Source organism: Equus przewalskii, chromosome 30 (assembly GCF_037783145.1).
Source record: "Equus przewalskii isolate Varuska chromosome 30, EquPr2, whole genome shotgun sequence".
Classification (NCBI taxonomy): domain Eukaryota; kingdom Metazoa; phylum Chordata; class Mammalia; order Perissodactyla; family Equidae; genus Equus; species Equus przewalskii.
The window spans coordinates 1,388,803-1,415,220 of record NC_091860.1 but is presented as its reverse complement, the minus strand read 5'-3'; the positions used below and the strand labels follow the sequence as shown (position 1 = coordinate 1,415,220).

The window sequence follows — 26,418 nt, the reverse complement described above, 5'->3', positions numbered from 1 at the left end:
TACCATTAGCCTATTGTGCCTCCCAAATAACAGGTTAGACTTACTGAGGCCTGGAATATACCAACTCGTTCAATCCTCATTAATTTGTTTAATTTGTAGTCAATATAAATTGTTATTAATTATCCAGTTTGAGGGTGTAGACCTGGTATCGACATTGCTGAACTCGTTTCACTGCGCAGTGTGGATACAATGCTACTGTAATTGCTTTGGAACATACTAGAAGTTGACTTAAACCTTGGCTACTTCTTTTAGTGGTAGATGATACACCTACATTCCTATGATTAATTTTTTTAGAACAGTAACTACTCCGATGGTGTTTATAGCATGCTAGCATTTATAGCAGGCACAGAAGGCGCGACACGTGGCAGCAGCACAGACCCAGGAGGCAGAACCCCGAGTTCTGGCTGCCGCTCTGACTTTTTCTGACTCTGTGCCCTGGGAAAGTCGCCTGCCTGACCCTGCTTCTGCGTGGCAGAGCTCACATTACCTGAGGTCCCCAGTTGCCAGATGACTGAGTAAGATAACGATGTGGAAGCTCCGAGAAAACCAAGAACCTGGGCTTGGCACTTAATTCCCTGTAAAAAGGATCCTGTGTGAAAAGGGGAAAATTCCTTTCTCGCGGGGCTGTTTGGAGGACTCAACAGAGATTATGTGTGAAGCGCAATGTGCTGAATAAACACTAGCTACACACAGACCATCAAATGTCAGACAAATGTAAAGTGGTATTACTTTTATTTTTCTTGGTTGTATCTCACAATTCTCTGAAGAAGACCAACATTTCCAAGCTGAGCTGGGAAAGTTCTGGAACACCACAGTAGGGCTTGTCTAGTGTTTTCTTTCCACCAACTTGTTTTGAAAGCAGAAGTACTGGAAATATTGCATAAAAACCCAGACTGGCTCGATTTCAAGGCCTATTTCTAGACCAGAGTGGTTTGGACCAGGTTGAATAGGATTCTGAATGTTTGGATGCTGAGACAAAACCGAACCTCAGCAAACTGAGGAATGACAAACAAACTGAAAATTTTCAAATTATGAGATGGTCGAGGGGCTGTGGGCAAATGTCCATTAGCAACCGGGATGCAATTATCAAGCTTGCTCTTAGATCATATGCAAAGGGCCAGGTTTTGTTTCCAGTTGCTCTCTCCTGAAGTGAAATTCCTGCTTGCCTGGGACTTGGCAGCAATTGCAATTAGAAGGAGAACTTATTTTGGTCAGTTTCCTGTCAGAATTTTGCTTAAAAATTATTCCATTGGTAATGACTAGTCTGTGCTCACTTTATGATAGTTCTTATATATTCAAAAGTGATCATAATTCATGGATTAATCATGAATAATTAGAAGCTGGTGGCTGAGTGTTTAAGTTCGCACGTTCTGCTTTGTTGGCCCAGAGTCTGTGGGTTAGGATCCCGGGTGTGGACATGGCACTGCTCACCAGGCCCTGCTGAGGTGGCGTCCCATACAGCACAACAGAAAGACCTACAGCTAGAATATACAGCTATGTGCTGGGGTTTTGGGGAGAAAAATGAAAAAACAAAGAGGAAGATTGGCAATAGATTAGCTCAGGGCCAATCTTTCCCCCAAAAAAGAAAAAGAATAATTATCTCCTTATAACAATTATATGTAATTATTATATGAATTAATTAATAATTATAATTACCTCGTAAGAGTCTCCTTGAGTCCCTTTTCTGTACCAGATCGTGTTGTACTTGAGGATGGAGGTGAACAAGACACTGGCCCTGGCCTCAGGGAGCTGACCTTTAGTAGGGAGGCAGCTAGCAGGCAGCCAGCGCAGGGACAGGGCAGTGAGCACCGTCTAGAGGTGGCTGAGTGCTCCCCCGGATGGAGAAGGCCTTTTATTTACATGGGTGATGCGCTCCGAGCTGTTCAGCGCATGCTCTCTACGCTATTCCCAATCCTTGCGCTGTAACTGTGTGTATTTTACAGGCGAGGAAACTGAAGCTCAGAGAAGTAGGTGGCAAAACTGGCATGTAAATCTGTGTGCGTCTGTCTCCAGCTTTTCCCAGTTGCCGTGTTTCAAAGGTATTCCTGTGTCCCCATGGCTTCCTCTTCCTCTGGAAACCATGAAAAAGCTGGTCTGCCCAGTTGGAAGACCCATAAAGGACTTGGAAAAGGGTGTGGACTCCTCTTGCACAAAGTGATGCCCTTGGGGAAGCAGGGGCCGGGGGAGGGTTCGGGGAGCCCCCATTTCTCTCTGGCCAGCCGCGTCTGCCTGTGCAGGAGGGCTGCTCTTGTACGACGGCCGCCTCCGTCCTGCTCCCGGAGCTCCCAGAGAGCCCCACGTTCCACGGTCCCAGGAATTTGATGACCGGGACTGGAAAAGCACTTTCAGAAGGTGAGCAAAATGCTGAGTCAACTGAGCGCTCCCGCTCAGCTTTCCTCTCCCCATGTAGTTTTCAAGGAAATATGGCTGAAACACCGGCTGTCAGATGATGAATATTTTAGAGAAAATTCTATTACGCGCCCAAGGTTTGCTCGGCTCAGTGATGAGAGTAATGAGGACAGTTCCTTCAGGGAGAGGAAGTGAGGTCTCTCTCCCCGCTGACGGGCTGGTTGACAGGCTCTGCTCCCAGCGCCGGGCTCCTCTGGGGAACCACAGGCCTCTTGGTGGCCTCGCCCGGGAGGAAAAGCTCCACCTCACCGTGGTTTGGAGCTCCATCTGCAACAGCAAACTACTTTGACTCCCTTGCTGGTCCTTGAGGTAGAATCCATCACCTGATGACTATTCAATGGATGGCATGAAGACAAAAGAACACCTCTGCTGTTCCGAAAGCCCTCTGTGGCCCAAACGGAAATCACAAAGGCAAGAGAGGGACAGCCGGCCACATCCCCTTCCTCCTCCATACAGGCTCTCCACAGACGCTGGAAAGGTCTGCCCCGGGAACGGCAAAGGCAGAGGAAGGGGTTGTCAGGTTATTTCAGAGAAGCAGCCAGAGAGGAAAGAATACAGCCTAGAAAGGAGGAGATGTGAAAGTGAGCTGGGCGGAGCTCCCTTGTCGCTGCTACCTGGGACCGAATACCGGCTGTTTGGCTTTTTCCTTGAATTTGGAGCGGAGGTTTGGGCACCAGAAGGAGAGAAAGCACATCATGATGCTCCAGGGAAGGTGGCCCTGACGCCGGCTGCCAGAGGTCTGGGACACCGGTCGCACTGCCCGGAGCTGGTAAAGAGCACACGACACAAGGAGGAAAACAGAACATAGTTTTTCTTCCATGGGCCGTGTTACGAAGTGAGCTTTGCTAGTTGTGCGACTATTACTTGTCAAGCCACAGTGGAAAAAGTTGGCATTCGGATCCATGCTGCTCCAGGAGGATTTGATGAGCGGTGTGGTGCAGTGGCTGTAGTCAGTCCCAGACAAAAGGGTGACCTAGGCACCATCTGTTTCTCTCATCGTCCTGCCTGGGCTCCTCCCACCATGATGGTTCTCTGGTCCCCCAAGTCATGCTTATGTGCATGGTTTCCTGGTTGTCCCCAATCTGTCCCCTGTTGTCACTGCAGTTCCCACGTGTCTGAGTTGGATACTGTGGCATGGATACTGTGCTCTCTAGATACCTGGTGTTTATTAGGCGTATTACAGCTTATTTAATCCAATGGCATGTGTATTATTTTCTTCATTTTATAAATAAGGTTTTACAAATGGGGCTCAGAGAGCTTAAGTGGTTTGACCAAAATCACACAGCTTTAAGTGGAGCAGTTGGGGTTTGAACCCAGACCAGCATAACGCCACAATCCGGGCTCCCCTTTCCCTGTTTCTGGGAGGACGTGGGGTAGAAAGAGGTGGTCTGTTCTCAGGGCTGGGGGACTCTTGCCAGGACTTCTCTCCGCCTTCTCTGGGCAGGAGTGGAGGTTAGAGGAAGCCTTTCCTCTTCTGTCTCTGGATGGCTGCTTTCTGGTCTCGGGTGGTCATACCCTGGCTCCAGGGAACTGTTTGTGGAATGTCAGGTGGCCAGGTACGCCCGGGGAACAGGAGAGGGGTGGTGCATGTGGAAGTTCTGCTGAAATCTATGCTCACCCCGAGACAGGGTTGCAGTGGGGGTAGCCGGGGGCTCAGGCAGGTTCTGGTAAGTAAAAGCTGGAAGGAGATGCTGGATGGTGGAAAAAAATGCACGTTTGGTTCCAAACTCCAAGTACAGCAATTTTACAAGAGAAACATACATGTCTAGTTTTCATCTAAAAATACTTAGTGTAGTTTTTCCAGCCCCATAAAAAAGTTCTGGGTTTGTGAAACAGTGAAATAACGCCTAAAGGAAGGGTTGAGTAACTCAACTGTGGAGAGCAAAGCAGACTTTTCTGCCGTCAGGGTCCTACCCTGACCGGTGTCTGCTGGTGTGGCTTCTGAAAAGCAGAGCTCTCCAGGCGATCCTAGTGGTCACAACTGGTGCTTATCTGACAGCTGCTCTGTGGGCACCTCCCAGCCTTCATTTCCACTTAAGACATAAACAGTCCTAGAAAGTGCTTACTCTTTCCCCTACTTTCAGAGGAGGGTACTGAAACTCTAAAATGTTGACTGATCTGCCGAAGACAAGACAGCTAGTGAGCAACGGGGCACGGACTGAGCTCGGACCCGACTCCAAAGCCTGCATTTCTGCCGTTCTCTGATTTCTTCATGGCGCCAGCGACCTGCCTGCAGCATTCTTCATCGTTTCAACCTCTGTGTGAAAGTGGCGTCACCACGTCCAGCTCACAGGGGAACTCTCCATTGGTTAGACTTCTTGTCACCACCAGTCAGGGTTCTCCCTAAACTGCCATCGCCTCATGGGGCATCCAAGTTCTCTACCCATTCAGGTGACTGACATAGGTCAGGTGTCCCCAGGTGGCTGGGGTTTCCGTGGGTCAAGACAGTTTTCTCCTTTGCGTCCCTCTACCGTGTGCCCTGTGCTGGTGCCAGAAGGCTTTCATCTCTCTCCCCTGGGGGCTCTGGGGTTCCTCTTTCGGGTCCTTCCTCCACTGCCCCTGCCGCATCTTATCTAGTCCTGGAGGGGACACCTAGTCCCACAAACACAATGCAGAGGATGTTGCCTGGAACTTAGCCCACATTTTCCCCTAATCTCCTCATGGTTTGGGAAAGGGAAAATGGCCCTTGGAATCCAAAGAAGGAAGAGAGGAGAAGGGGAGAGCAATCAATTGCCACTTCCAGATAACCGTCAGTGGAACAAACTAAGCTAACCTAGTCGTTCTCTACTCAGAGGTCTAGCCGAGAATTGACGGGCCTGAAATGCATTCAATTTGGGGGCCCTTTTTTAAGATAAAGACTACACAGATCTGACGAGCACATTCGATACAGAGCCTGGGAAAGGCCCCCAGAAGTGAGGGGCCTTGAAACTGAAGCGTCGTCAGCTTCACAGCGAATCTGTCCCCACCCCTGGCGCAGTTTTGAACCTAATTTTGGTAAAGAACCACAGAGATTTTGGAGGTGGTGAGGGAGAGCAATGCCCTCACACCCTTGCTACACGGTTATAATGAAGTGACATTTCTCTGCAGACGTTTGTTAGCCAAATATTCATCATGAGCAGGCACAAAACAGTTCATAAACCTGTTCCATAACTCAACAAAGCCCCAGCTCCTGGCCTTTTAGAGGTTCCAAGCACAGAGGGTCTGTGAAGGTGAGCCCAACAGCACCCTTGGGGCGGGATCCTGTGCCTCCTACTCGGCATCAAGCACTGGACTTCACCATGCACTGACTGGGGTCAGACTGCCCGTGTCCCCCTTAGGGGTGCCCAGTCCAAGCCGCATGCTCGTCTCTGCCCACTTTGTGCAAGTGTTTCTAAACCATTTTAGGGAAACCATATACTTTGAATACCTTTTATTTCACCAATGAAAGACAATTTCTAATATTTGTCATGCTTCTTCAAAGACACTAGTTTGAAAATCCATTTTTGATACCCAGTACGTTTATTCACAGAATGTTAGTTCTAAAAAGTATTCTAAAATTGTTTATTATTATTGTTTCAATCGTGATAAAATACACATGATATAAAATTTACCATCGTAAATATTTTTAAGCGTACCGTTCAGTGGCCTTAAGTGCATTCACATTGTTGTGCAGCCGTCACCACCGTCCGTCTCCAGAACTCGTTTCATCCTGCAGAACTAAAACTCAGTACCCATGAAACACTGACTCCCCTTCTCTCCCACCCCTTGCCCCGGCACCCACCATTCTGCTTCCTGTCTTTATGAATCTGACTTCTCTAAGTATCTTATGTAAGTGAATCATACAATATCATCCTTTTGTGACTGGTTTATTTCACTTAGTATAACGTCCTCTAGGTTCATTCATGTTGAAGCAGGGGTCAGAATTTTCTTCCTTTTTAAGCCTCAATAACATTCCGTTGTATGTATATGCCACATTTTGTTTATCTCTTCATCCTTTGATGGACAGTTGGGCTGCTTCCCCCTCTCAGCTGTTGTGAATGATGCTGCTGTGAACATGGAAGTGCAAATACCTCTCTGACTCCCTGCTGTCAGTTCTTTTGGGGACATACTCAGAAATGGGATTGCCGGATCATATGGTGATTCTATTTTTTTTTTTTTGAGTAATTTCCATACCATTTTGCAAAATGTCAGTTTTTGGTGGCAATAATGGTAACAGAAGGACTCAGTATGCAGCCCTTTGTGGCAGAGTGCTGCCGAAACTCTCTGGACTGGGCATTCCAGAGAGCACGTGGGAGCTGACCATTCCTAGAAGGAAAGCATGAACTCACTGCCTCTCGCAGGGCATTACCGTGGTTATCTTGAGATATTACAGCCAGTAACTCCCAGTCACATGACATTCTCTATTCCTAAACGGAATGGGAAACCCTTTGAGGATAGTGATCAAGTCTAGCATTTCTTAATTTTTTTTCCTTTGCCTTATGATAGTTATTTAAAAGAGGCAGAGAGGTAAGAAAGTATACCAACTCTGAGGTGGAAAACCCATCTGTTTTTCCAGTTCTGGTATTGTCTTTTCTTTTTCCAATAAGGGAATCTTGGGCAAATGCACCATTCCTCATCCTTGAAACTGCAAAAGTCTCATACTGACCTTACAAGGATGTTGTGTGTTTCAAATGGGATAACACAGCTGAAAGCATGTTTTTCTCTCTTATACATGGGTATTGTCATTTACTGGTTTTCTTAGGGAGGAGAAGATGGGACTTCTTGATCCAGGATTTGCATCCAGATGATGCTGCCTCCCAGGCACCTGGGACCCATTCCTCCAAGTAGCCCTCAGTGGAGGACAGGCTCTGCCCAGGGCAGTTTGAGGCAACAGTCCCTCCCTTTTGCTCTTCCTTCTTTCTCCAGTCTGATCAGGCGATCGGGTAGGGGTGGGGAAGAGGAGAAAAGTGGAGGGAGCAGGAGGTGGAGTCATCTTTTCTCTTTAGATTTTGATATGATTGATCAAACTGCCACCTCAGCCTGTCTCAGCCGTTAGCGCTTAACAGCTTCGTCTTACTCTCCAATTAATGGATCTAATCAGTGACTTAAGCGTGTATCAGATCAAATGACAAAAAACCTGAGCACTTGGCCCTGCTTGGCAGGCTGCAGGCTCACACTGAGGTCTGCTTGCAGGGACTTTGACTAGGATTTCTCTGGAGAGAAAAAATAAGACATCTCATGTTTGCTTTTAATTAATGCAGTCACCAGTTTTTCATCTCAAAGTGTCACACGCAGAAAATCAAAGAAGTCCTGTATAAATAATAAGAAAAAAAGGTTCTGTCTATTAGTACTGGAAAGCATTTTCAAGGAGAGTTCCACAGAGCTCTGATGGGCTTGGCACTGCCTTCAGGTGAAATCTCTCAAAAATCACAACATAAATTATAGATTCGTTCAAGTCTTTTTATGATAGGATATTAAGAGTCTTGGTTTAATAGCGTCTTAAAGAAAAAGAAAAAAATATAAGAACCTCTTATCTGGGTCATAACATGAATCCTTCTGATTCAACTAAAATGTGAAAAACTTTTAGCTTTGTTTTTTATTGGCTTTTGTTTTAGTTTAGTTACAGGCTTGAAAAGGATTCTGTGAAAAAGATTATTCTAGGGATTTGTTTTTGTTCTCTCACCAGTTTCTCTGGATAACTTGATCAGGGAGGAGAAAAGGATGATTTTGTTTCATTTGACCTGTCAGATCTGAATCCTCAGCTGGAGGGGGGATGGAGTCGCTGAGTATCCTCCAGCAGTTTGCCATCTTGGGTATTAACTGTCAGTCACCGGGATGGAGAGCTGTGAGCTCAGTCCCCTTTGGGGCTGGTTTGTTTCCTTTGGGTTTGTTGTGTTAAACCTACTGAAATGTGCTAGCTGGAACACGCCATCTTGAACTCCTGTTCTCACTGTGAAATGTATCTCTAGGGTTTGCCAAGAGAACTCAAGCTGATACTCGCTTCAATGGGCAGCATTGTCTGAGTGCTAGTTGCTAATTACGTTTTTATTCTTCCAGGAGAGGTTTCTTTAGATACTTGCCACCCCGCCCCATCTGGCCTTGTCAAACCTGTGACTTCATTGAGTTTCTCACCCGTGACTCCTCTCTTGCTTTGGCAGATTTGGGAATAGAGTTGAAGCAAAGAGGGTAGAGTGGCAGGCAGTCAGGACGTGAACCCACTGGAATCCATTCTTTGCTTAGAGTGCTGTGTTTTGACAAACATCATCCCGTGTGCTGATCGGAGCCACCTTAGGAGGTTGGCAGGAAAGGTATATTTTTTGCCATCCCAACTGTTGTGGGCTGAATGTTTGGGTCTCCTCCAAATTCATACGATGAAAGCCTACCCTCAAATGTGATAGCATTAGGAGAGGTAATTAGGATTAGATGAGGACAAAAGGATGGAGCCCTCACAAATGGGATTAGTGCCCTCATCCTAAGAGAGCTTGCCTCCCCTCTCTGCTCTCTACCATGTGAGGATACAATGAGAAATCACCAGTCTGCAACCCAGAAGAGGGTTCTCACCAGAACCCAGCCATGCTGCACCCTGCTCTCAGACTTCCAGTCTCTAGAACTGTGAGAAATACATTTCCGTTGTTTGGAAGTCATCCAGTTTATACCATTTTGTTGCAGCGTCCTGAGCTGACTAAGACACCAACTTCACACATGGAGAAGTCGCCGAAGCTCATGTGGCTAGCAAATGACAAGCCAAGCTTTGAATGAGGAGAGATTTTCTGAGTCCTGGTCAAGGGTTCCTTTCCCAACATGCACTGCCTCTTGGAATCTGGTGCTAGAGGATCCAAGGAACAAATGGTTGATGTGAAAAAGACCCAGGTTTGAATGCAGGTCTGGTTACTTACCACCCCTGTGACCTGAGCGTTTAAATGCTCTGAGCTCCTGTTCTATTTTCTGCCATGTGGGAGTATACTGTTCCTGCTGCGTAGGGTCACTGGAGGGATCGAAAAAAACATGCGTCGTTGCAAGCTTGTAAAGATCACTCCACCCCTCCAAAAAAACCCACGAAGCTACTAAAAGTTTTGAGATTGGCTGCATTTTGCATCTGACAAGTTCATTAATCAAGCACTGTTTATCCAAGGGGATGGTCTAGAAGGCTGGAGGGGAGAAAGCCTGGGTGCAAGAGCTGGGCGTGTGGCTGCCTTGGTCTCCATCATTACAGCAACAACAAAAGAGCAGAATCCTAACAAAGAGAATTAGAAAACTTCCCGTGCTATCAGATAGATCCTTTATTTGTAAGTGAATGGATGGAATAATTAAAGAAAAGTCATGATTGCTTTCTTAGACTGGCAATTTACTGATTTACCCACAAATGCTTAATGATAGTGCAATATATACCTAGCACTAGTCCAGGGGCAAGTTTCAAGCAGGACAGACAAGCTCCTTTCTCACCTGGGTCTTACACTCTAGTGAGGAAACATAATAAAGAAACAGTGCAATAGTACACAGTGTTGTGATGAGAACAAAACGAAGCAATGCCAGTGAGAAAGACTGGGAGGCTGCTTTAGGCTGGAAGGTGAGAGGAGGCTTCTGTGAGGAGGTGATGCTCGCACCTTATCCTGAATGATGAGGAGCCCGCCACGCAAGGAACAGGGAAGAGCACGGCAGCCGAGGAGTAGTCGGTCAGGCATTTCGATTATCTGTGCCAATGAAGAAAAACCCTGCAAGGAGCATCCTAAAATGGTGGCTAATTCAGAAGCGATAAATATTTGTCATTGAATATATTGTTAAAGACACACATCCAGAAGACAGAGGCATTCTCTCATACGGGACAGCCACACTCATCTCTCAGAAGCTCAGATGAGGTTCACAGTTTCTGTTCCAGCCTGGGAAGGTGAAGGAGGAGTGTGGGACGTCTGCACACACACACTGTTGTGCACCAGTGCGATCATCACCCCTACTGAGTGGAGGATTGTGAGAGATGGGTAGGTGAGTCAGGCTTCCCAAAGGGGCTGAATTATTCTCTGGGTTTTGAAGTTGGAGGTGGAGAGAGGCTGAGGACGTACCTTGGGTGAATGAGACCCAAGTTTGGCCATAGCAACAGGCAAGCGAAGTTCGGGGTCAATGAAGAGATAGGTTTGGCTGAAGTGAGGGGTCTTCTGAAGGACTAAAGAGAAATTGCCATAGTGAAGAAGAAAAGGGGTATCGGTAGTGGGCACCCAAGGGGGAGCAGAGGCGTTGGGGTTTCATGGACCAGGCAGTGGAGAGCCTTGGCTGTGCTTACAAATAGATTTGCTGCCGACGGGACACCTATACACGTCCATCTCTGCAGAAGAGGATGCCCAGAGCACCTGTTCTTCCCTCCACCTCATCACCCCTCAGTCTGGAAGGCTGGGCTCATGCCTCACTCATCTGCTTAAATATGCTCCTCCTTCCAGATGTAATCAGCCCCTCCCCTTAGTGTCCAGGTTTACAATGTGAAGGTTGCCATGACAACAGCATAGCAGAAATACCCAACAGAATTTAAATCCAGCCATGCTAGAAAAAGCTAATGTTTAGAGAATGTCCATAAATTAGTGGAAATTAGGGACGAACTCATGCTCAGGTCAGTCTTGGAAGGTAAACAGGAGTTCTCATCAGACAGAATCCAAATGAAGGATCAGAAGCCAGGCTAGGACTCAGCACCTGGTGGACAGTGGTCAGGAATTGGGTTTCCTTGTTTCTTCCCTTTCAAAAGCGGAAGTTGCTCTGTGATGTTCTTCACTTAACTTTTACTGGTTTCTTATTTCTGTACTGCCTTGCCCTTGTACACTCTCCCTCTCTTTCCTTATTAATCTGTCACCCTACAATTTTTCCTGGGAGGGACTTCAGTCCTGGTAAATTTCCAAAGCCCCTGCAACCTTATGTGGAGATCAGGGGTGGTGCCTGGGCCTTCATGCCACCTCGCTGTCTGGTCTTCTTTTAGTAGAGACGTAATTAAGTCTCAAACCTGAAATTTAGAAATAAAAGAATAATAACTCTGACTACAGTTATCACTTTCCAAATACTTTGCAAATCTCTCTCTCCTTCTCCATCATTCATTCATAAAAATAAACAGCTTGCTCTCAAAACTCTTTTGACTTAGTGACTCTTTTCAGGAACTTGGGGGAGGGCTGTTAGAGGAGTGAACGACAACACACCTAAATTCCAATTATTCGTCACGCTTGCCAGGCAACTGTAGGTGACCACGATTCTTCAGTAAAGGGAAAGATGCAGTGTGTGAAGGCTGCTGAGGTTTTCGCTGGTAGCTGTCGAGGGGTAAATGCAGGTCCTAAGTCTTACCTCTAGTACTCACCAATATGTCTACGTGATTGTAATAAAGCAACTCATACTACACTAAATGGTTGCCAAAAGAACATAAGCTTGATTTCTGCTGATATAAAAGAAAAGGAACCTCAAGTGAATTATATTCTATCTGAAAAGTACCTAAAGATTTATGTAAGCGTTTTGGTCTCGGTGAATCCCCTGACAAGGCAAAATTGTAAAACAGGCCAGTCGTATACCCCTCGCAGCTCCTCTGTGAGCCCTGCTCCCCAGATCTCAACGTCGAGCCTCCTCTTCTGTGCCAAGGGCTTTCATTCTGCCTAAATCCTTCTGGGCAGAACATGGGTGACTCTGATGATTTTAACAAAGAGTTGACTGCGTATTCTGACCAGGTGATCTGATAAACCAATTCACCCAGCAGTGAGAACCAATAACCAGTATATCTCTCTGAGAACTATTTGTATCCCAGAAGTAGCATAGCAACAATAATAAGGAAAGAAAGACACAAAAGAAAGAAAAAGATGTATCCATAAGATTATTTATCAGAGCACTATTTGCAACAGCAAAAGATTGAAAACAACTCAAATATCCATCAATATAGGCAGAACAAGTTGAAAACTGTGACACGTCCACATAATAGAATACTATATAGCTATTAAAAAGAATGAGAAAGAGTTTTATATTCTGTTATGAACTAATCCCTAAGATATTTTATTTAGTGAAAAAGTAAGGTTAACAAAACCCTTTATATGGTATACTACCTTATAATCTAAAAAGGAGGAATACATATGTATATGTATGTGTGTGAGAGTATATATGTATATAGCAAATATACACATTTAGATATAAAAAAGCAAAACCTAACAAAAATCCATCAAGGGAGAAAGAAGGAACAGAATGGAGAAGATAGAGAGAGAAGGTAGACATCTCTGAATATACGTTTTTTGATAGCTGAAATTTAACAGCCATGTCAATGTTTTACCAAATTAAAATGCAAAAATAAATTTAATAAGCCACTCTGAAAAAGAAAAAGAAACCCAAAATGAACGTGTGACCCAAACCACGTATCAAATTGGTGGCATAAACCACAGAGAATTATTTCAAATGGCTTTAAACACAGCAATTTGTCTATATGCCCCTAGAGAAACGTACCCTACAGGCGAAACAACAATAAAAACTGGTAAAAAATCTTGAACTGTTTTTTGTAATCATAATGTTAGGAATAAGACTGGTGTTGCTAGTCTAAAGCTGTTGAAGACATATTATCAGACAAAGCAATTATGTAATTTCGTTACTTTTGTTAGGAACTAATCTCAGTGTAGGAAAAAACGGAGTACAAATATAAAATCATAGAGATTAAGTAAAAACCCTGGAATCCTAAGTTTTAATTGGCAACCTTGGTATGAACTCATGCAGTATTTTCTCTCTGGAATGAGATAGATAGGCTGGTTCAGTCCTAGACCTAGAAATAATGATCAATTCCTTGTCAATTAGTGCCTCAGGACGGCAGATTTTGGTCTCTCATATCACTTCTCACATCTGAGAACTAGCATTTCTTAGATAAATGGCTGATTCCAGGGCTGAGGCAAGAAATACATAAGGAAGTAAGCTATCAAAAGTCATATCAAAACGAACTTGAGTTAAGTTGAGGCAACTTAAAGAGGCTTCCACCAGTAAAAGATCGGATAACCTGAGTGTCGATAAGAATAGCAGTGGCAGAGGATTGGAATGTATCAAACACGTACAAATCAGTGAGATCCTAGTGTGACTAATAAAATATTCTTTTAAGGGTGCTGGCGAAACAACTGATGGGTATGGAAACCGGTAAATAAAGGAGAAGAATCAACGACACTCGCTTCCTCACAGGCACACTTATCCTGTGTCCTGGGTGACCAGATCCTTGATGAGAGCAAGTTTCTTCCTCAAAGGCGTTCTGTCTATGGAATAAAAGAGAAATAACAGAATTAGAGTAGGATTTTGCAACGTCAAACGAAGTAATGGATCTGGACGATAATCAATGGCAGCTAACATCAACAACCTGAGGCCGTGTGTTTCTTGATGGAAGTACACACACCACCTATGGCGTGTTTTTGCCAAAAAATGGACTGTGAACTTCATTAAGTATCTAGACGTAATTACCAGGAAATGCAGGGAACAGAGGAATACATTAAATGACACCATGTGGATACAAGCAGCAAAATCTGAACCTGGAAAAATGTTACAGGTCATAAGACCTGGCTTTTTCAATGAATACATTGCAAAGAAAAATGGTGAGGGGAAGAGGGAGCTATATGGATCTAAAAATGACTTGAGGTATATAAATCATTTGTAATGTATGGTCCTTATTTAAGTTCTAATTAAAAAAAGCAAACTGTAAAAAAATCATTTGAGACAATCGAGGAAATTTGAGCAGTATTTGGATCATTGGTGATACTGAGGTCAATTTATTTTTGGTTTGATAATAGTGTGGTGTGTTTACAAAAGAAGCTCTTTTAGAGTTTCAAACAGAAGTACTTACAGATAAAATCATATTATTACGTCTAGAATTTGCTCCACGCTAATCCAGGAGAGTGTGCGTGGTTGGTGAGGGGCTGGGGTGGATGGGGAAGAACAAGTTTGGCCATGAGTTAGCAAACGTCGAAGATGGGTGATGTGTATGTGGGCGTTTATTATACCAGTCTCTCTGCTTTTGTATGTGTGTGAAATTTCTCATAGTAAACAGTTAAAAATAGCATAACAGAGAAAGGGAAAACAATTTAACCCAGAGAATGGATAATTTCAGAACCAGATTTACCAGGGATGAACATTTTCCTGGGCCCCTCAGATCATACCCAAGTGACCAAATGGTCTGCCTTTGCCAGATATCCTGCTTAGGAAATATGTCGACAGATCTGTTTCACGGCGCAGTTCAGTTTTATTCCTCTCATTCTCTAAAAATTGGTATCTGTGACTGCTTGCACAGCCCTGGGTGAACCCCACGTGCATTATTAATCAAGTTTGTTAAACTGCCACAGTCTAGGGTCATTGATCCCTCTGGACTCTGCTCAGTGCTATTGATCCCTGCCTGCTGCCCTGTGGTCCTGTGACCTCCCTGAACGCCTGTGGCCTGTGTCTCCTGCCCCTCGAGGAGCACACTTGTCTGCTCCGTGGTTCCCCTCGCGGCAGGGAATGCAGTGTGATGCCTAATAAGGTCTACTGAGCAACAATAGGGTTCAAGGTTGGCTGCTCCTGCAGAGGAGTTAAGACTTATCTGCTTTCAGCAGCACTCTCCCTGTGGTACGTAGCCAGACTTGCTGAAGAATTTTAGAGCAATTGGTTTGCAAGCTGTTGCTGCTAACCCTGGCTCTAGCCCCGGAGGCGACCTTTCTCCAGGCTGGATTATTTATGTGTATCCTGCAGCCTCACTAGGGAAGTGTGTTTTGGCCCCCAAACAAAGATTACTGTCTCCTATATGACCTTAAAATAGCTCTCTGCACATGGCTCTCACTGGGATAAGTTGTTGAAGTTTGTTGACTTTTTTTTAGTTGCCTGAGATCATTTCATTCCTTAGGTACCAGGGGCATCTCTTAGGGGATCAACGGTACCCGGGACAAACAGGTTCAACACTCTGCTACAGACACTGGGGTGATTTTCAAAGACGAGGTTCAGAAGTCTTCGGAGCAATGGACAGCAGTGCCGACCGAGATAAAGAGGACAGGACATATTTTAGAATTGGGAACTAGTATGGCTTAGTGGTTAGGATCATGACCACTGCCAGGCCTGAGCTGGGTTTTAGATATCAGCTCTACCATAGCTGTGTGATTCTGAAAAATCAGCTAAGCCTGCAAGCTTCAGTTTCCTTAGCTGGATTAGAGTACTTATCTCAGGGGGTGCTGTAGAGAGTAAAAGAGATATTATGTGTATGTGACTGCTCATTACGCAGTAATTATTCATATATTAGTTAAAAAATAAATCACAATATATAGTCATCATTCTTACAGTGACAGCTTTCAAAGCTCATAGCACTTCATACAAACATCTATTAGACAGTGAATACTTTGCACTGTAGTTATATTATTGAGCAGTTTCCTAACCTAGATTAGACGGTAGACATTCCCTCTTATCCGTATTTTTCTTCCTAGCATTTAGCACATACCTTGGCACCCAGTAGGTACTCAATGTTTGTTCATTGAATGAATGGTTGTGAAGGTTGTCAGCAACAGGTGAAACTCCTTTTTTAGTCATAAAACACAGCATGTGTGTGCACACTCACATACCTCCATGTCTGTGATGAAAATATGGACACTCCCCGGATGCTGGTTCATTAGCACTCCTTTCAGAAGAGAATATTGTGGGTGACTTCAGGAGATTCGGGGGCCTTCCTTCTCCTTTCTACTGGAAAGAGCAGGGTGTGGGGGAAGCCACTGCACGCTGCTCAGAGGACAGCGAGCTGCGTTCTGTACAACGAGCTGCTTTTCACATATATAAAGGCTACTGAACCATGGCCAGAGGGATGTTAATTTTGCGGTTTTGTTGTGGTATGTTGGCTTCCAAACCTTTATACTAGGCCTCGGATTTTCCTGGATTTTTTTCAGATGCGTTTGACTTTGTTTTCCTTCTGGGGTGTCAGAAATGGAGCACATCCTGTTTGACGGGTGCCAGTTACGGCGGGCGTAGTGCAGGTCAGTGGACAATCTGACATCAGGCTCAGATAACTGACAGGAGCAGCACAGGCACCGTGATTAGGTTTTCTCTATAAAAGAATAACCCCGTGTTAAAATAATAATATGACCATCAATAATAACCTTTTATTCTGGGAATATGAGAAAAGTATAAAAACTTATTACTTTAACCTATTCTCTTCCCCCTACAGGCATAACACCTTCAAATACCTTATCTTTCTGGGGAAAATTTCATCTCCCAGTGCAATTTTTCTGCTGTGCATTGATATCTTTAAACAAACACACTCCAGTACACATTAATAACATAAAATTTCTATCTTTTCTGGCATTTTTTAAACTTTTAAGGTGCAGATTACTCTTGCAAGGAAGGAAGCATCTCTGAAGGGTGCAAAGACTGGGCTGCAGGACCATTTCCTGCTGATGCCAATCAGCAGCTTGTTGGATGGAGACAGGTGTTCCCAAAATTCAGAAGGTCAGTTCCAAGTCCCTCCCTTCTGGAGATGGTATTGGTTTAAGTCATTTCCATGTTTTCTGAAGAAACACTCCTCGTGTATGTAAAATATACAATTTTAAAAACAAATGAAAAAGAAAAGTTCTCATATTGCTGTCTCCAAAGACAAAGAAATATTCTATCCATCTTGCTAATTCCACCATGGTAGTATTGATTCCTGTGTTTTCCCAGAAGAATGAGAGAATAGAAGAACGCAAGCATATAATCATATGATTTAGATACAATCCCTATTGACAAGCCCGAGTGACCACTTCAAGGCACTGGAGGAGAAAGTCCAGGGGCAACATCCTGATTAAACACACTCAACTGAAGTCAGAGTTCCGCGTATGTACTATTGTGTGTCATTGCTGATTTTCTCCTTCAGCACAGCTGAAGATAAATTGCTTGTTCTGTGCCCATCGTCGCACCTTGGTGGAATTCCCCTAGTGCAGTGCATGCAGGCAGGGCTGCCTCGCCCCTGAAAAATTGTGAAGAGGTAAAGTTTATTTTTGCTACCCTCTTCCCTTCCCTCTCCCTGTGTCCTGATTCCTGCAGTCATTCCTCAGGCTCTAGCCTGTGTCCGATTCCCAAGGGCCTCCTTGCTGTCAGTTAATAATAGCTTTCAATGCTGTTCTTCTTCTCAGAGTTTTTTGCATTTTAATAGAGCCCCCAGGGATTAAAATGCCTCCAGAACCAAAAGAGTGAATCTCTAATGGTGGAATTTTAGGTATTTGTGACAGGCATTGTGGGGGATTTTATGGGGAGTGTTCTCTCAGAAGACAAACACCCTGACAGCCTTCAACTCCACTGACTTGGGATGGTTGGCCCTACAAAGGACTACAGGAATGGGAATTAATCAGCAATGAAATTCTGAACTTTATTGAAAAGAAAACCTTAAGCTTTTCTAATTAGAACTTAATGTTTTACTCAGTTTTCCAATAAACAGGTACGTGGTAACATTGGAGGCATTTTCCAGCTGGGAAAATTATGCAATATCTTAAGGAAGGTCTCTCGAGTGACAGTGCAATAGGATATCCTAGATTGTGGGGACGGAAATACTTAGCAGTCTGAGTTCCAGATCTCATGCCCTCGTGAAGGAAGTAATCCCACTGACACAGACTAGAATTGGGGATTAACTCTTAGGTACAGTCTTGAAATGATAATCAACCTCATACTGAACTGTTGTTTCCATCTACATTTTGTACACGAACAAAAAAAGAAAAGAAGCCAGGGGATTCTTCTCACTATTGTCCAGCACAAGACGATGTCAGACTGCTCCACTTCATCTTGAGCCCTCGATCGCTTTGTCCTCCCCCTGCTGAGCAGACCGTGGAGCTCCATCCATCGCTCAGCTGCCAGAGACTGTCAGGATTTTCTGGCTGTGGAACTTGGCAGTTCTTACATTTCTTTAAAAATGTGGAAAAATGTATTTGCAAAACTTCTGGAAAGGGAAATGAAGAAAGATATCAACCCCTACAATATAATTAATCCTTGTGAGCGTCTCCCCCAGAGGGCTAACTTGAGTTTTTCTTTAGTAACGGGAATTTAGTTTTCTTTCTTTTCTGGTTGTCATTATTCACACTTAACTACCTGTGGCAAGTACCGTGGAGGAGACAGGCTGTTGTAAACAGGTTTGGGGCACAGAGGAAGGAAGGGCTTTGAAACTGTGCCCCGTGAGAAAAAGCCCAGAGAGCTATGCACGGCTCTAGCTCAGAGCACACACGGCCCTCCCCACCAGCAAGTGTTACGGATCCTACCTTTATAGCTCTCTGAAGGCTGACTGCAGCATTTTCCAGGTTGAATGCGACAGCTTGAAGTCTTCTTTGGGAGAGATTTTTCTGGTCAAAAGTTGCAGGTAGAAGAATATTGAAAAGAATGTAAAATTTGTGCGTGTAAATATCTATTTTATTGTTCTTTGTGACAGGGTCGGTGGGTGACTTCTTCACCTGGATGTAGAGAATAAGTCTCACAAGGAGGGGATTGAAACACAAGAGGGGTGAGGTTGCAGGAACCTCCCAGACTTCAAATGGGCCTGTCTCTATTTCTGGGTGATGCCTTCTGTAGGCTTCTGAGAAACCACAGAGCCTGGACTATTGTCCTGTTCCCACTCTGCCGTGGTACAGTGCAAGGGGCTCTGGGCACAGAGACAGGAGACCTAGTTTAAGATCAGCAATTCCATTTGCTGTGCTTTCCGTTGTTGACCTCTTCAAGCAGGAGGTTCACTACATCCTCACATTTCGTGGAATTTTTATATCAGCTTGGTAAATTGCAAAGCACTTTGGAGTATAAGGGATTAGAATGATGGAAAAGTTATTCTGGTGAATTTCATCACAATCTGCTTCAATGAAGCTAGAATACATTATTAAATGTAGTAAAGAGTGCTCAGAAGAGAAATGGGTGAGCCTGCGTTGGTACACAAAGAAAAGGAAGCAAACTCATTTCCTTTTCTTTTCATAAAGTGATTACTGTTAGAGTAGTGCATTACTGTAAGCTTGATGTAATCATCATTTAAAAAATCATTGAGAAATTCTTTCACTCTAGAATGTAGGTGTTCAGGTAGAAATAATCACAATAAAGATAGCTGACCCTCAGGAAGCACTTGGCATATGAGGGAGAAATGTTGGAAGGACTAATCTTGTTGGAGAGCTCCATAGCTTGTGAGCACCCATACACTGAGATCACCAACATCGTCTAAAAAAGAAGAGGGTCTCGGGGGAGTTATGGAATCTCATGGGGTTCCGTATATTGTTCAATGGATGCATGAAAGCAAAGAAGATGTCTGTGCAAATCCAGGAAGACTGGACAATAAGATTGATGAAATGATCAAGATTTAACATAGAACCAATCAAAACAAATATCTGAGCATTCACATCCTAGGGTGTGAGTGTGTGAAGATAAGCATATTGGGGATTCTTACAATTTAACTGGGAGATAAAAACATAAACAACTAAAATAAGATCGGATAATACAGTGCTTAAGTCTGAATTGAATCCCTGATCTAATACTAATTTGTGTAATCTTGGGCAGGTGACACTTTCTAAAAGTCTTGACCTTCTTATCCATAAAATGGGGTAATAGCATCTACTCCACTGTGCTTTTGCAAGGACTTAAGATCATAGTGCATGCCAAACACTTAGCATAGTGGCACCCGATGCATTTCAGCCCCTATTATCACTATCATGATATTTATTTATTATTAAGAATAATATAATAACATAATATAGAAATCATATAAAATTATCATATAATTAACTATAATTATATAACATGTATTATTTATAGTATATATAAATGCTATGGTAAAGGTATCTTGTCCTGGTAGGTAACTGCGAATTTAATGGAGATAATAATGAATTTTAACACTTAGTTAATAATCAATCATGCAAGTAAGGATTGAGGATATTTGGTTTAACAGATATTCAAGTGAAACAGAGTTGAAAGTTTTCGTTAGCAATAAAATTTTATTTTAGCCAGCAGTGTAAGTTAGTACTGAAAAAGAGAATGACTGAATTGATAAAAGCATTTTGTCCAAGTCAAAGAAATTAAAAGTCCTTTAGCACTCTAAAATAGTCAGACTGCATGCGAAGGACTGTGACGTCTTGAACAATGTGATGAGTGATGTTTGTTGAGCACATACAGAGAAAATTTGGAAGGAAGAGGGTCATAGCCTTAAATGGGTTGTCAGATAGCTCAATGATTGCACCCATGGGATTGTAATTTATTGAGGTGACCAAGTGAAACACAGGGAGGCTAATGCCAGTGAAAGAAGATGTTCATTACTTACAGTTCCCAAGAGGAAGGGCGTGGCATGCTACACGGGGCTACATGGGGAAGCACCCGTGTGGATCAGGAGGCAGAAAAGAGCAGGGGAAAGCATAGACCGCAGCCTTCGTTGTGTTTCCCATGGGAAAGGAAGGCAAAGCAGAGGAACAGCTTAGGAGTTGCTGGTCTGAAAGATTCCAGCAGGCCTTGGGGCCAAGGGGATGTCCCTAGTGATCTGGTACCTGGCCCTGGGGTGACATAGGGCAGAGGAAACATTGGCTTGGTGTGTGAGAGTTAGATAAAGGAGATTGTGAGGGTATGGACTTGAGGTTGGTTGGTTTTTATATGAAAGGTGTGTTCTCAGGCATGCTTTTTTATTATCTTAGGAATTTGTTATCCCTGAGAGGGGCAATTTCTCCCCAGCCCGCTAGTCCCCATAGATGTCAAAACATCATTAAATATGGAAAATCAAAACTATGATTAATACATGAGAGTGCAAGTTTCAGCTCCAGGGGAAGTACCAGAAACCATGGGAGGAAGTTTGATGGAGGCAGACTTTAGGGAGAAAAGCAATCATTCTACGAAATAGAGCCATCTAAAAGTGGAAGAGCGGTCTTTGTCAGACAGGGAACGCCTGAATGCAGATGCATTCTGAGACGAGAAAATAGGTCATGCACGTTTTAGGTGGGATTCCCTCAACGACTGGGAGGTTGCAATAAAGTCCAACTGATAGATTCTATGATTCTGTAGTTAACTGCACGCCTCGTCTATGAAGGAAATTGTATGGCAATTGTTCCTCTTTGTGCTCTGCTCCTTAACTTCTCAGGGATAGAACCAATTTAAAACGACTAAGATTTAGTAATGAGAATAAATGTCATTTTTTTTACATAGTTGCAATAACTGGGGCTCTGACGGTAAGGATTGGAAGCAAGCCACTGGAAAAAAATACCCCTATTTCAGTGCCAGTTAAGTGGAAGCCAAGTGGCCAGACGCCTTAGTTAAAAACAATGGGCTGACCTTGAGTTCTCCTGAGAAACTGGGAATTATAAGATTTGTATTGGCAAAGGCTTCTATGAAGTCATTCTTCCACTAGACGTTTAGCGAGCCCTCTCTTTGTCCCATCCATTGGGGACTTTACCGTGTGTCAGAACCATCTTTTAGATCCAGCTTATTTATTAGTTATCATTTTGAGTCTGTGCTCCTAGGAAATATTAAAAGATTTTAGGGGATAGTAAGAATCTCAGTTTCCCCTTCCTTAAAATGAAGGGGTTGTACTAGAATGATCTGTAAGTTTCTTTGTGATTCTAAAATTGATTCCATGATGATGTTCTTTGTGGTAATCTAAAAATCCCTGCTCAAGTCACATGATTCAAGTCACACGAGCTCCTCTTTGTTGGTGGCAGTGCACTGTGTGTCTATCCACCGCTGCCCTAGGTGCTTTCATGTGTTACAAGGTAGGGAGTAATGCTCTTATTTATAGCCAAAGAAGCTGAGACTCCAGAACCTGGGGAATTCAGTATGTAGATCTGCTTTTACTTGGTAAGCTTTTCTTTTCAAACATTTTAATGAAGGTTTTTACATCCAGTTTCCACTGTATACTTGTGAAAATGAAGATAACGCATGTCAACAGTAAAATGAGTAATAAAATTACCTATTTCATGAGGTCATACAAGGATTAAGTAAGATAATGAATGTATGTAAAGTCCTTAGTCTAATTTCTGGTACACAGCAAACACGCATGTTTACGTCATTAAATGAAATATTAGTCACGCTTCTGTCAGTGTTCACCACCAACATCATCATCGTGATCATCATCAACACCTTTGTCAGCTTATTTCAAAATACACAAGAGCTTTGAAATCCTTCAGGAATAGTTTTTTTCTTTAAATTTATCTTCTAATAAATATTTAATGCATCAGTAACAAATTAAGCAGTGAGTGTATGAGTGTGAGCCTGAGTGTTAGTACATGAGAGTGTTGTGAGTGTGAGTCTGTGTGTGTTAGTAGAGCCACGTGTTGAAAACTCTATTTGGTCTTATCAGACTTCACTTAAAGTCATTGTTTCATTTACTGAACTAATGCCCGTTGTTAACATAGAGTAATTCCTTTTCTCCCTTTTAAATATACAGATATACTATTGAATATGTTGTTACAGTGAATGTTAAAATAATGGCTAATACACAAAGGGCCAATTTAGCAAGAACCCTTAATCATGGCTTCCTGCCACTGGGCCCCTGCTGGAGATGCATAATTACAGATCAGTAATTGTGGATAAATGAACACCGGAAAACGGAGCGCAGGATGATGGAAACCAGCCCCCCAGCTCTTTTCAATATAGGTTTTAAGAAATGGGAGTTACCTTAGGCATCATCCAGCTATCTCTTTGTCTCTCCACTTCTCTTGACCTCGCTGTCCCCAGTCAGCAATTCACAACGGCCAGGTTGCTCAGTAAACGAAGAACTACTTTCTCCTTTCTGGTCGGAATTAACACGCAACATCCAGTGTCAGGTGCTTTGGGAGGGCGTTTGCTGGAGGACAAGTTACAACAAAATCACACACAGTCTTTCTTTTTTTACAGGGTCATAATCATATGATTCCTTTCCCTATATTTTTTGTGATAATTAAAAGAAATGAAATGTGAGGTTTGTCAAGGAGCACAATATTAAGCACTCATGTCAAAATAGAAACGTTTGCTTACTGTATATACAGAAGCGTTGCTGTGTGAATGCATCATCTAATAAACTGAAAACGAACGCAGGGTCCAAACTTGTTCGGACGCTAAAGTGCTAATTGGCAGCTTGGTAGAATGCAAACAGTGTGGGGCTCAGCGCTGGGGACCTGCATCCTAGGACTGCGTGACCAGGGGCAGGGTGCTTACTTACTGTCAACTCTTGGGAATCTCAATTTCTTCAGATTAAAATCAAGAATTTGGTCACTCGATATCCTCTACAGTTCCTGAAAAACAATGTGTCTGGCCTGTGGCATTTTTCAAATGCTTACAACTTTATATAGAAATGGTGCTTAGTTTGTGGTGCCTGCCTTCCTTCCTCCCTTCCCTCCTTCCTCCCCTCCTTCCTTCCTTCCTTTCTTCCTTTCTCCTTTCCTTCCTTTCTTCCTTCTTTCCTTCCCCGCCTCCTTCGTTCCTCCCTCCCCTCTTTCCCTTTTCTCCATTCACTTTCTTCCAACGCATCAATTGAAAATTCACTGAGTACCAGACTTGAATTAAGTGGTGAATAGAACAGACATTTTCTTTGCTCCCATAGAACTTACAGAGCAGACATTTAAAAAGTTATATAAATAAAATAATTAATTTTATGTTTGTAAGGGCAAGGAAAGAGAAGTTCACAGTGTGTGAGAGCTTGTAACCGGATGGTGGATGGGCAAGAGCAGTAGGTCTGGCAGCATGACGTTGGAGCTTGATGGTGGAAGAGGAGTTAGCTAAGAGAAAGGGGAGGGATGGGAGGGGAGAGTTCTTAAAGGGCACAGCACATGCTACATGAAGGCCGTGAGGCAGGAGAGTTGGGGGCAGCGGGAAACTGAAAGAGCCTAGAAAGAAGCGAGCCAAGAAGAGAGTGGCTGACGTAGGTCAAGCTAGGGATTTTTAGTTTTATTCTAAGAGGAGTGAACAGCAATTGAGTGATCTTCACATTGTTGGTGTTGAAAATAGTATTTCAAATATATGGAAAGTTATAGAAGGTAATAAACAAAGATCTCTGTGTTGACCACTCAACTTCATTAAATTTGGGCATTTTGCCCTAATTTCCTCTTTTTGGAGGAATATAACCCTGCAGATACACGTGAAGCCTTTGTGCATACCTTCCTGATTTCTCTCTCTCTCTCTCTCCCCCCAGAGATAATCACTCTATAGCATCTGCATCCACCCTTCACATCCAGGCTTTATATTCCCACTAAAACTTCATGTAGCTATAAATAATATGCAATATAGTTTTGCAAGGTTTAAAACCTTATATAATTAACATTATGCTCTATAATTTTGCAAATTGCTTTTTTCCATAGAACTTTATGTTTTTGAGATTTATATGTATTGACATATCAAGTTATTTATTTTTAACTGCTGTATAATATTTTAGTGTGTGACTATACCATCAATATACTACCATTTATTTATGCGTCTTCCCCTTAATAGACATTTAGGAATTTTCCTGACTTTTTTTGCGATCCAGACAATGCTGCTAAGAACATTGTTCTACATGGCTCATGATGTAAATAAGCAAGAGTTCTTCTAGGAAATATTCCTAGAAGTAGAATTGTTGGATTGAACGATATGCACAACTTTCAAAAAATTACTTTCCATTGTCTGTCAATCTCATTGCTATAATGTATACTACAGTTTAATAATGTCTTAGTATCCTATATGGCAAGTGCTTCTTCTAGTTCTCTAAATTTGTCTGCCATGTGAATTGAAAGATCAGCTTCTCAATGATTTGCCCTTTCCTGTCCGTCGCCATGCTTCTTACTGTGGCGTGTGCCTTATTCTCACTGAGTTTTCCGTCCCTATTGATTCTAATCTTTTGTAGGATCTTGTTCTTTGACTTGTTCATTCTTGTTCATGATGGTTTTTGATACACAGTAATTTTAATTAGTTAAAATGTTCCATATTTTCATTTATGGTTTGTACTTTTCATTGTCTAGTTTAGGAAATAATTCCTCAAGATGATGTAAGTTATTTTTCTGCATTATTTTCTAAATGTTTAAAAGTCTGATTCTTCACATTTACACCTAATCCAGATGGAATTTATTTTTGTGTATGGATGCAATTTTACTCTATTCCCCTGTGAGTAATCAATTGTTCTAGCACCATTTGAGCTTTTCATCCTTTTCTCCATGGATTTGCATCATCACTTTTGCCATGCATCGAGTTTTCGTACTTGTGTTCCCCCTTGTGCACTCTCTCTTCTGTTCCATTGGTCTACTTGTGGAACCCACTGCTGTACAATATACCGTATAACATAACGTTATAAAAAGTCTTGGTATCTTACACGGTATGTCATAATTCTAGTTCTTTAAAGTTGTTCTCTATATGAATTTAAGGACCAGCTTGTCCATGAAATCCCTCTTGGACTTTTAAAAGAAATTTATTTATTTTTTTATGTTTGCATCTATAGTTACTCCCAAAACACTTGTGGTTATCTGCACGGCAGGAACACCTTCTCCTTTGGGGGCCGGGCCTTTCAGATGCTAGTGGTGCTCAACTTGGGAGATGCAGGAGACCTCCACTGGTGTTCATGGCCCGTGACAGGTATGTGGTTATTTGTCATCCTCTGAACTATGTCGTCCTCATGAGGCCAAGGATCTGCTGGCATATGAAGGCCACATCTCGGATCCTGGCACTCCTGAATTCGGTGATGCTCACCTCTGTACTATGCACTTTCCTTTCTGAGCGCCCTGGGAAGCCAGGTGCCTTCTCCGCCACATCCCAGCCTGGCTGAAGTTGCCTGTTGGAACTTCAACTCATTCCAGACATGCGCAAGTGGTGCATGTGACAGATGTGACCTTTGTCACGTCCACCCTTGCTGATATCCTTGCTTTCTATGCACTTGTCCTAGTTTCTGTCCCCCACACGTCCTCAGGTGAGAGAAGGCAGAAAGCCCTCGTCACATGCTCTTCTCACCTGACTGTGGTAGGAATGTACTATGGAGCTACCACGTTTACGTACATCCAGCCCGGTCCCTACCATTGTCCCCAACAGGACAATATCCTGTCTGTATTTCATACTATCATTACTCTGATACTGAACCGTCTTATCTATAGTCTGAGAAACAAGGAAGTAATAGGGACCCTCAAGAGAGTACTGGGGAGATTCACTTCTGCCCAGAGAGGGTAG

General features: G+C 43.2%; 1 pseudogene; it reads left to right on the top strand.

Moving 5' to 3' along the window:
• The first annotated feature begins 1,867 nt into the window (after positions 1–1,867).
• Positions 1,868–26,418, top strand: LOC139080423 (olfactory receptor 2AG2-like; annotated as a pseudogene).